General features: G+C 43.7%; 1 long non-coding RNA gene across 1 annotated transcript; it reads left to right on the top strand.

Annotated features, from left to right (window-relative positions):
• Nucleotides 1-1,500: 1,500 nt before the first annotated feature.
• LOC149753259 (uncharacterized) lies at nucleotides 1,501-2,585 on the top strand. The gene is made up of 2 exons (XR_016395698.1): nucleotides 1,501-2,200; nucleotides 2,303-2,585. It is a non-coding gene; the product is annotated as an uncharacterized LOC149753259 (long non-coding RNA).
• Nucleotides 2,586-9,816: the final 7,231 nt, after the last annotated feature.

The raw sequence follows: 9,816 nt of genomic DNA, 5'->3' as shown, positions 1-9,816 counted from the left end.
TCCGTGTGTTGATAATGGATTGCACGTACAAGACGAATAGGTATCGTCTTCCGCTCTTAGAGATTGTGGGGGTGACATCTACTGACATGACATTTTCAATTGCTTTTGTATACTTAAATTCTGAGCGGGAAGAAAGCTATACTTGGGCATTAGAGAGATTGCGCAGTGTCATAGCTGATGATGTTTTGCCTGAGTTGATTGTTACAGATAGAGACTTGGCTTTGATGAATGCAATTCATAGAGTATTTCCTACTGCTAGACATTTATTATGTAGATGGCATATTAGTAGGAATGTTTTGGCCAAGTGCAAAAAAATTTTCGAATTGAAGGAGAAATGGGATAAATTTATTATGAGTTGGAATGTACTAGTGCTGTCCTCCACGGAAGACGAGTATAATGATCGCTGGAGTGCACTGCAGAGAGAGTTCGGTACCTATCCAGATGCACTACAGTATGTGTCAGATACTTGGCTGAGCAAATACAAGGAAAGATTTGTTGCGGCGTGGACGGATACATGCAGGCACTACGGAAATGTGACGACAAATAGGTATCACAAATAAAGACTCATTTAATTTTAATTTGCCTCAATTGTTATATCTAACTTTCATTTGTTTACTAGGGTCGAGAGTGCACATGCAAAGCTCAAAAAGCAGCTTGGATCAAGCCAAGGAAGTTTCGAGTCATCTTGGACTAGAATACATGGATTGATTGAGTTGCAGCACAGCTCCGTTAAAGCCTCATTGGAGAAGAGTTTATTGGTAGTGCAGCACAACTTCAAGCCAGCTGAATTCAAAGAGTTGCGAGGTTTCATATCTATAAGTGCATTAAATCATGTCCTCGCCCAATCGAAACGAGCCAATTCAGTTGGGTTTGATGATTCAAATTGTGGGTGCGCTATTCGACGCACACATGGTATACCATGTGCTCACCAGATTGCGCGGTACAGGGTGGAAGGTCGGCCCATTCCTCTCGACTGCATAGATCCTCATTGGAGGAAACTTGATATTCTGCCTACTCCCCCGTGCAGCCAATTCAGTTGAGTTGTGATGCAGAGTTAGATTTGATTGCGCTACGATTCAAGAAGTTAGATGGGGCTTCTCAATTGCAGATGATCAAGAAGTTACGAGAGATTGCAAGTCCAGATAGTACACCTCTTTTAGAGCCTGCAAAACGGAAGACCGGTTCACGTGGGCGCGCTTCAATGAAGGTTGATACGTCTACTCAACGTGACCCGTCTGCGTTTGAGTTGGTTCTATCTGGACAGGATAGTTATTCACCTGGTGTTGAGAAAGTTACCATCCGCAATCCATCTACTCAGATTCAAAAGAGGCGGCCCAAGCAAAAGGTAAGTACCAAATATTTATTTCCTTACAATAGGTATCACAACGTCTACGGAACGGTCCGTGCCGTGCCGGTATGTGATGTGCCGATACGGGACATGTCGGGACGTGCCGTGCCGAGATGTGCCGATACGGGACATGTCGGGACGTGCCATGCCGAGATGTGCCGATACGGGATGTGCCGTGCCGAGATGTGCCGATACGGGATGTGCCGTGCCGAGATGTGCCGATACGGGACATGTCGGTACGTGCCGTGCCGAGATGTGCCGATACGGGACATGTCGGGACGTGCCGTGCCGTGCCGGTACGGGATGTGCTGAGACGGATAACTATTTGGATATTTCTGCCATTGTTACATATTTTCTATCATTTGATATTATTTGCAGGTTTTTCGTACTAGAGCCCAGTCACATACGCCCATTATCTATATTGATGCTATTCCTTCTGCCTTGAGACCATACATCCAGCATATCAAGGATGTAAAAGCTGATGGGAATTGCGGATTTAGGGCAATAGCTGACTTACTGGGATTTGGAGAAGATGACTGGGTGCGTGTTAGGAAGGATTTATTGCAAGAGTTGCAATGTCATTCGGACCACTATCGCACATTATATGGTGTGGAAGGGACGATTGCTGAGATCACTCATGCATTATCATATTATGATGATTGTCCACCATATGACAGATGGATGACTATGCCGGACATGGGTCATCTTATAGCATCCTGCTATAATGTTGTCCTATACCATCTCTCGTTGCAACAATGTCTGACCTTCCTACCTCTCCGTTCTGTGCCAGTACCTCTTCTATCCCGCAAAGATATCGCTATCGGATTCGTAAATGGAAATCATTTTGTTGAGGTACTACGTTCACAACACTTGCGAATATTTAATTTTGCTTATTTAATTTTGCTTATTTATAATTTTGTAGCTATTAATATTTTCTTATTTCTAATTTTGAAGGTGTTCTTGTTGCCGGGACATCCCGTTCCGCCAGTAGCGACCAACTGGCAAAAATATCATCTTCCTTGTGCTACCGGATGGGAAAATTCATATGAAGCCCGGATTCAACAGTTCAAAGAGAGCATCTCACCTAATGTTATAATTAGCGAGACAGTAGAGTTAGATTGATTGTTTATATATGTACAATTTTTGAAAGTTGTAAATTTTTTTGGGCTCTTAGAGTCATGTACTGTGAAACTCCATCATCAATATAAATCAAAAAATATCTGTCTTCGCATTGTTAGATTGATTGTTATGTGCACTGTTATATTTGTGTAAAATAGAACGGGCCAGGCTTTACAAAGATTACACGTAAATGTACCAAAAATATATATTTTTCATTAATATCAAAATAAAGGCTCCATCATCAATCCCTATGACGCCGTCGTCGACGCGTGTACTGCTGTACGTCCGAATGAGAGGGTGCTGGATCCGAATGAGAGGGTGCTGTACTCGGGCCAGGCTCATCACCCAGAAGTAACTGATGCATCTGACAAATAGCATGAAATAGGTGCCCGGCACCTAGTGACGTAGCCTCTGAGGGACCCATCCGTACAATGTCGGTACTGATACCGAGTGCATCTGCAATACGCCGCCGGTGCATGTCAGCATCATCATGACCTCCCCTAGCTCCAGAATGAGTACTCGAGCGCAGATGAGGAGGCTGAACTGCAACGTGCGTGATACGGAGATACCACTCCATGTATCCCGGTACGCTGTCTGATGGCCGGGTAACTGGGTGGCTCCTGCTCGCCTGGCTCAGCACGTGGTCCTCCCACCGCTCCCAAAGCTGATCCATATAGGAGTAATGTATCCGGTACGAGCCTGCTGTGGAACCTCTGTTGGCTCGCGTAGGGGCTAGTGGCGCTCGAGGGATGGTCTGAATACGACCAAACTGTCTAAGAACCCTTTCTGGATGATAGGGTTCTACGATATCAAGGCACTTGATGGAGCCACTAAAAAATGCGATATCAACATATGGGCGATCTCCCCGAAGCCGATGATGGGGATCCTAAATAACCTGCAAAACAAAAGGTCCATTTCAGTTTTATACTATATCGCATATTAAAAGTACTGACAAACACAAGCAAATGGTAATATGATACGTACCTCATCGATGCTCAAAAGGTCCAATGACTCACGTAGAACCACTAAATGGTCCATCGTGGTACGGGATGGAGTACCGGGCATCCAGCGGTGCACGCGGGGACTGGCATCAGTATACTCAAGCGACGGGTGAGGACTGAGTGCTGGAAAATGCTCATAAATCCATGCCTGCAGAAGCGTCATATAACCACTGATCTGTCTCACTGATGACCTCGACGCAATCCCCAACTGCCGATACAAATATGCTAAGGCAGCTGTACCCCAGGCATATGTGCTCACCCTATCCAGATCCCGCAGTAAACACAGATACGCTATAGGCACCTTGGTCCCACTCTTATCAGCAAAGAGTGTGCAGCCTAACAAAAATAACAAATAGGCTCGTGCTGCACACTCTATCCTCTGCTGGCTGTCTCTATCAGATACAGAGTGAAACTGAGTCCTCAGCCACTCCATCCTCACAGACTGACCGCGCGATGACAGTACCTCCTGACGCGCGTCTCCAGCTGACACCCCCAACAACTCCACAAGTAGCTCCTCAGCATCCCGATCACTCATCCTCTCAGGAGAAACTGCTACTGAGGCACCTGCGACAGGAATCCCTAAAATGGCGGATACATCATCCAACGTGATAGTGATCTCGCCAAATGGTATATGGAAGGTGTTCGTCTCGGGCTGCCATCTCTCTACGAAGCCCGAAATCAGAATCTTATCGGTGAATCGATAAGAGCACTATACTAACTCTATGAGGCCCGACTGCCTCAATAGTGCTTTGAACCTGGTATTTGGTTGGTTTGAAGACCACCACTTCCATTCACCAACCTTGGCAGTATGGTTCATGCACTTTAGTGGAGCCCGTTCCTGTAATATAAATGTATAATTACTACTACTTTATAAAACATCAATAAACAAAATATAATGCTATAACAAATAAACAATACCTGTTGCCTCCAGATGGAAGCTGCTATATGCGTCCTGAAACTGATCAGGACGGACTCATCCTCTGGACCTCCTGGACATGGTCCAACGGACTCATCGTCTTCGCCCCTAGCGGGCATATCATCATGCTCTGACTCAGGAGAGGGCGATGGCATATGAGCAGGCTCGGGAGAAGCAATCCTAGCACGACGTCTCCTAGCTGACGCCGTAGGTCTAACTCTGGAGGGACCGGGATCCATGTCTGAAAATATAGAAATTCAATGTTAGGCTATATCAAAGAAAATAATTCAATTGCATACATAAATGATAAATGATAAAACAAGCCAAAAAAGAAACAAGTTACTTCTTGGAATCTACATGATTGGGTTTTGTGATAAATAATTCAATGTTACTTCAATTGCATACATAAATGATAATTCAAAAGTATACGACTCGTAAACTCAAGACATAACTCAATAATAGACTTTACCTAAAACTATGCCGCAGTTCTTAGTTTTTGTTTTTAGTTTTTGTTCGTTAACTAATGTTGTGGTTTTATTATTTGATAGAGCATTTGATATGAGATAATCATTCCAAGATCAAGAATGACATCGATGAAGGTAACAAGATCATCATATTTGGATGCACCATGTTAATGCTATATGATAATGATTCTAAATTATCCCTACTTCTCAAATTACTATCTAATCTAGTAATGAAAAACTTGTCCTTGATGTTGGGTATCCAATTCACCCTAAGGACGTGATCTAGGCTAAAATTTGGGAATAAAAATAATCCTTAGTCTAGCAACAGAAAAAAAAAAAAAAAATTGGATTCGGCCCCATGGGGACCAAGATACATTGGGTCGGCCCCATGGGGCCGAACCAATGTATTTTGGTCGGCCCCATGGGGCCGACCCAATTGCAGCGGGTCGGCCCCATGGGGCCGAACCGAAGGCACTGGTTCAAAGAACCAGTGCCGAACGATTTGGGGAGGCGGGGGCGGGGGGGGGGGGGGGGGGGGAGAGGTGCTCGTTGCTCGGGAGATGGCCGGGGAGGTGGTTCCGGGAGAAGCCGGGGAGGTGGTCGGAGATCGGGAGAATGCCGGCGACGAGAGGGAGAAGGGGGAACGGGGGGGTTTTGGGCGTTGGCGAGGTGCTTTGGGCGGAACAGTTCAAAGGGAGACGGAGGGGGTTTGGCCGCCGGCGAGGTGCTTGAGGCGAGGTTTTTTGGGCGGAAGGGAGAAGCCGGTGGGTGCTTTGGAGGGGAAGAGCGGGGTGGGGGGGGTTTGGGGGGTGTAGAGAGCAATTTAGGTGAGGGGGTGGGGAGGGTGGAGGGTAATTTAGGAATTTTTAATTTTTTAGGGGTGTCCTTAGCAAATGGGGGGGGTGTAGAGAGTATTTAATTTTTTTTTAATTTTTGGGGGGTGTCCTGAGCAATAGGGGGGGTGTCCTGAGCAATAGGGGGGGTGTATATAGAACCACCCTTTTGGTCCCTGGCGAACTCTAAATTACATTAATGCAGCTTGCCCGCACTTTTATCAAACATAAATTACTAAATGCTGCGCAAACAATGAGATATTATTATATTTTACAAATTTCAGCAAAATTATTTAAATAAAAAATAATAATAAATATCAGAAAAAATTATGTTTTTGGTTTTTCAAATTTTGTTTGGAATTTTAATAAACCTCTAGACTTAAAAAAGCTAATGCCTAATTTTTCTTATCAATTTAAATGCCGTTCTTTCCTCAGCCACTTTATTTTACTAGAAGATCTGATGGCATTTACCAATAATTGCGTGGTCTACCATATGATGGAAGCTTTTTAAATAGATAATTATATAGCCGGTTGGTGATGATATGGTATATAGATGATGATATAGCATAGTAAATAAAAAAATTTATTTTAATGATCCGGCATATGGGTGATGACGTAGCATGTGCTATAAAATTTTCTATCTAAAAAATATTTAATTGTCGAGTGCCACATCATCGCCTATATAGCATAAATTGTGTTTTTGATCTTCTAAGTTTTACAAATATTTTTATATGATCCTCATCGTTTTAAAAAATTTTAATTAGATTCCTTGATTTTCAAGTGTAGTTTAATGTAGCCTTGTTGACCTAGTTGCAGGGCAAGTGATAATTCTAAAGTAGGCTAAGCCGTTGGATGTATTTAAAAAGCCAGAGATGACGACAATATTTAAAACGCGGAGGCTGGGGCTGGGCCCAAAGATGACCCAAAGCAGATCAAGTTTGGAGATTTGAATATTGCCACCATGGTCGTAGTGGCAATGGTGGAGAGGTACGCAGGCAAGCTCGCTATCGCTGTCGAGATTCTCTTTGAAGAAGGATGGGTCGACAATCATAAACTATACGGCTAAAGATCTCAGACGTTTTCTCCGACTAAAGTAGAACGAGAAAGCCAAGAGAACAAATGAATTAAAAATAGAAATTATTATATTTTTTTTTAATCCTCCTTTACTTTTCATTCTTCGTGGGTTCGATTCGGACTCTCTTTGTTTGCATTTCTAGAAGAATGAGATTAGAAGATTGAATGGAAGTTTAGATTAATAACATATGATGGGGTGTTATATACGAGTCATGATGGTGTAGATTTTCTTTTTGCCTTGCGTGTATTTATGTCTATTTTGGTGGAAGGTAGGAGGAAAAGAAAGATGAGGTTAAAAATATGATTAAAGATAGAGTAAAATCAACAATATAATAATATATTATTAATATAATTATATATATATATATATATATGTATATATATTACTCTTTATATTAGTGTTAACTATCCTCGTTATATTAGTTTACATTTGATTTTTAAACTATAAGAACCATATAAGAAAATTTTTGAAACTTGAAGGACCAAAAATACAATTTATGGTACATAGGTGATGATGTGACATATCGGTGATGATGTAGCACTCAGTAATCAGACACTTTTAGGTAAAAAATTTCACAGCATGTGCCACAACATCATCCATATGCCATATCATTATCCACATGCCACATCATTAATCGGCCAAATAATCATTTATCTAACTAGTTTCTGCCATATAATCAGTTACGTAATCACCTATTAATGCCAATAGGGACTTCTAATAAGGGAAAGTAGCCAGAATCCAAGGGAAGGACAATAATAAAATAGTTGAGAAAAAATACAGACCAAATTTGAACTTTTAAAAGTTTAAGAATTTATTAAAACCTATAAATTTGGAGGACCAAAAGTATAATCAAGCCTAAATGTCATAAAAAATGGCTGGAACCTTGATCTTCTAGTTATAAGCTACCCAAGTACCACAATCCACCAAGCTAAGTTGAGTGAGGCAGCTCCACCCACACGACCCAACTTGGAAATGAACCATCAGAAGCCAGATTCAAGATCATATTCTGTAGCAAAAGCATCACATCTACATACTCTCTTCACTGCACCACTATTTGCTTCTATGTAAATAACATCACCTACAACAACCTTTTCCTTAATTAAAGCATCATAAATGGTTGGATCTGTTGCTGGAATTTGGATCCGGGGGTGACCACTGGGCTAGGAAGGTAGACCTCCGGTGCTGGATCAGTAGGTGGCGGCGGTCTGGCGGCGCACGACGTCCTCCCGGAGACCTGCAAGAAGCCGGTGGCCGGGGTTTCCGGTGCCGGCCCTCCGATGCTTAAGTCAGAGGGGGTGTATGAATGGGAGGAGTAGTGAATACCCAGAGTTTCCATCTCCCGGCCCCCTCTAAAATGGAGAAGTTCCTCTTTTATAGAGGGGGCTGGGTTACCTGTGATGTGACGGGGCAAACGGTCTGTCGTACGATTGAGCATGTAGTAGAAATTAATGCTCGATCGTGTGAATCAATGCTGTTGCTGCAGGAGATTAGGTCGAAGCTCCCAAATCATCGTGGAGTCATGCCATCATTCGTAGCCACGTGGATTTGCCGTAAGAGGCTTGATGTCCGTAGACAGCAGAGGTCATACGCCTTAATTGTTGAGTGAGCTGAGTGCCTGTAGGGGCCATATGCTTTGATTGTTGAGTAAACTGAATGCCTGTAGGAGCCATACGCTTTGATTGTTGAGTAAACTGAATGCCTGTAGGAGCCATCCGCTTTGATTGTCGACGAAGGCAAAGCGTAGTTTTTCGGTCGCGCTGCGGGGAGATGTGACCACAGCGCGCGAGTCGGGCGTCTTTGGGTCTGTAGAGCTGCTCGGACGCTTCCAGGTCGGAGGGGCCATTCGGGCACCTCCAGGTCGGAGGATCCGCTCAGATGCTTCCAGGTCTGTTGCCCAGATAGACAACCCAAGAGGGGGGGTGAATTGGGTTTAATTAGTTGCAAGATGATTAATTAGTTGCTATGTGTTGTGAGTGAAATGAGAGTAAGAGAGAGAGACACAAGCAATCACAAACACAATATTTTTATAGTGGTTCGGAGCTAACCCTTGCTCCTACGTCCACTCCCCAAGTCTCACTTGGGAATTCACTATAACCCCTCGGATTACAGCCGGTTGTTTTCCAAGCTCACAACCAAACTTGTTGTTTTACGAGGTCACAACGAACTCGGTCGGTTTTTCCAGGCTCACCGACTAGAACCACCCCGATTGTTTTTCTGGGATCACAATCGAACCCTTACACCGTTGGTTTCAACCTAGGCTCACCAACAAACCTATATACCCTTGATTCAATCCCCTGATTGAATCAAGTAAGGACAAGATGGAAAGAACAAAGACAAATAGAAAAAACAGAGCTTCTAAAAAGCAGATATACAGCGATATTAATAAGAGTAAAGTTAAGAGCCCTCAAACACGTTTGAGTTGGAGAAGAGAAGGGCTTCTTGAACTTTGGGTCTCCTCTTGAAAATCTGGAAGACTTGAAGGTAGGAGGAGACTTCTTTTAATGCTGGAAAGAGTTGGTTGAATGGAGTTAATGGCCCTCTTCCTTCTTTTCCGTTGAAATCAGTTTGCAGAGAAAGGATGCTTGATTTCTTTGAGTGGAATGGTACTTCTCTGCCTTGCTACAGTCCTCTGTGGCTATTTAAGCCATCCCCCACGGAAACTAGCCGTTAGACACATTTTTCTGCCCGTTCTGCACACTCTGCACATCCTGACAATGTGTCCGTTGGGGTCGGAGTCGACTCGCGCGATCTGGAGTCGACTCGGCTGTAACAGGAGTCGACTCATGCTTTTCTGGAGTCGGCTCGGCAACTGTTCCGAATTTGAATTAAAGTGACCTCCTCGACTGGGAGTCGACTCGACTTAACCCGGAGTCGACTCGCCAAAAACTGGAGCTGACTTGGCATTCTTGGAGTCGGCTCATCCCATGGAATTCATGGAGCTATTTTTCAACTTGGCCCACTCGAGTCGACTCGACAGTCCTGGGAGTCAACTCGGCGCTCAGAGCCCGAACTCCCTATCTTCTGTCTTTTAGCTCGTCCAGTCTTGAAGTCGACTCGAAC

This window comes from Phoenix dactylifera, chromosome 6 (genome assembly GCF_051530095.1).
Source record: "Phoenix dactylifera cultivar Ajwa chromosome 6, Ajwa_hap1_PhDact_Kaust_v1.1, whole genome shotgun sequence".
Taxonomy (NCBI): domain Eukaryota; kingdom Viridiplantae; phylum Streptophyta; class Magnoliopsida; order Arecales; family Arecaceae; genus Phoenix; species Phoenix dactylifera.
Note: the sequence above shows the minus strand (reverse complement) of the source record. Positions and strands in the feature narration are given on the sequence as shown.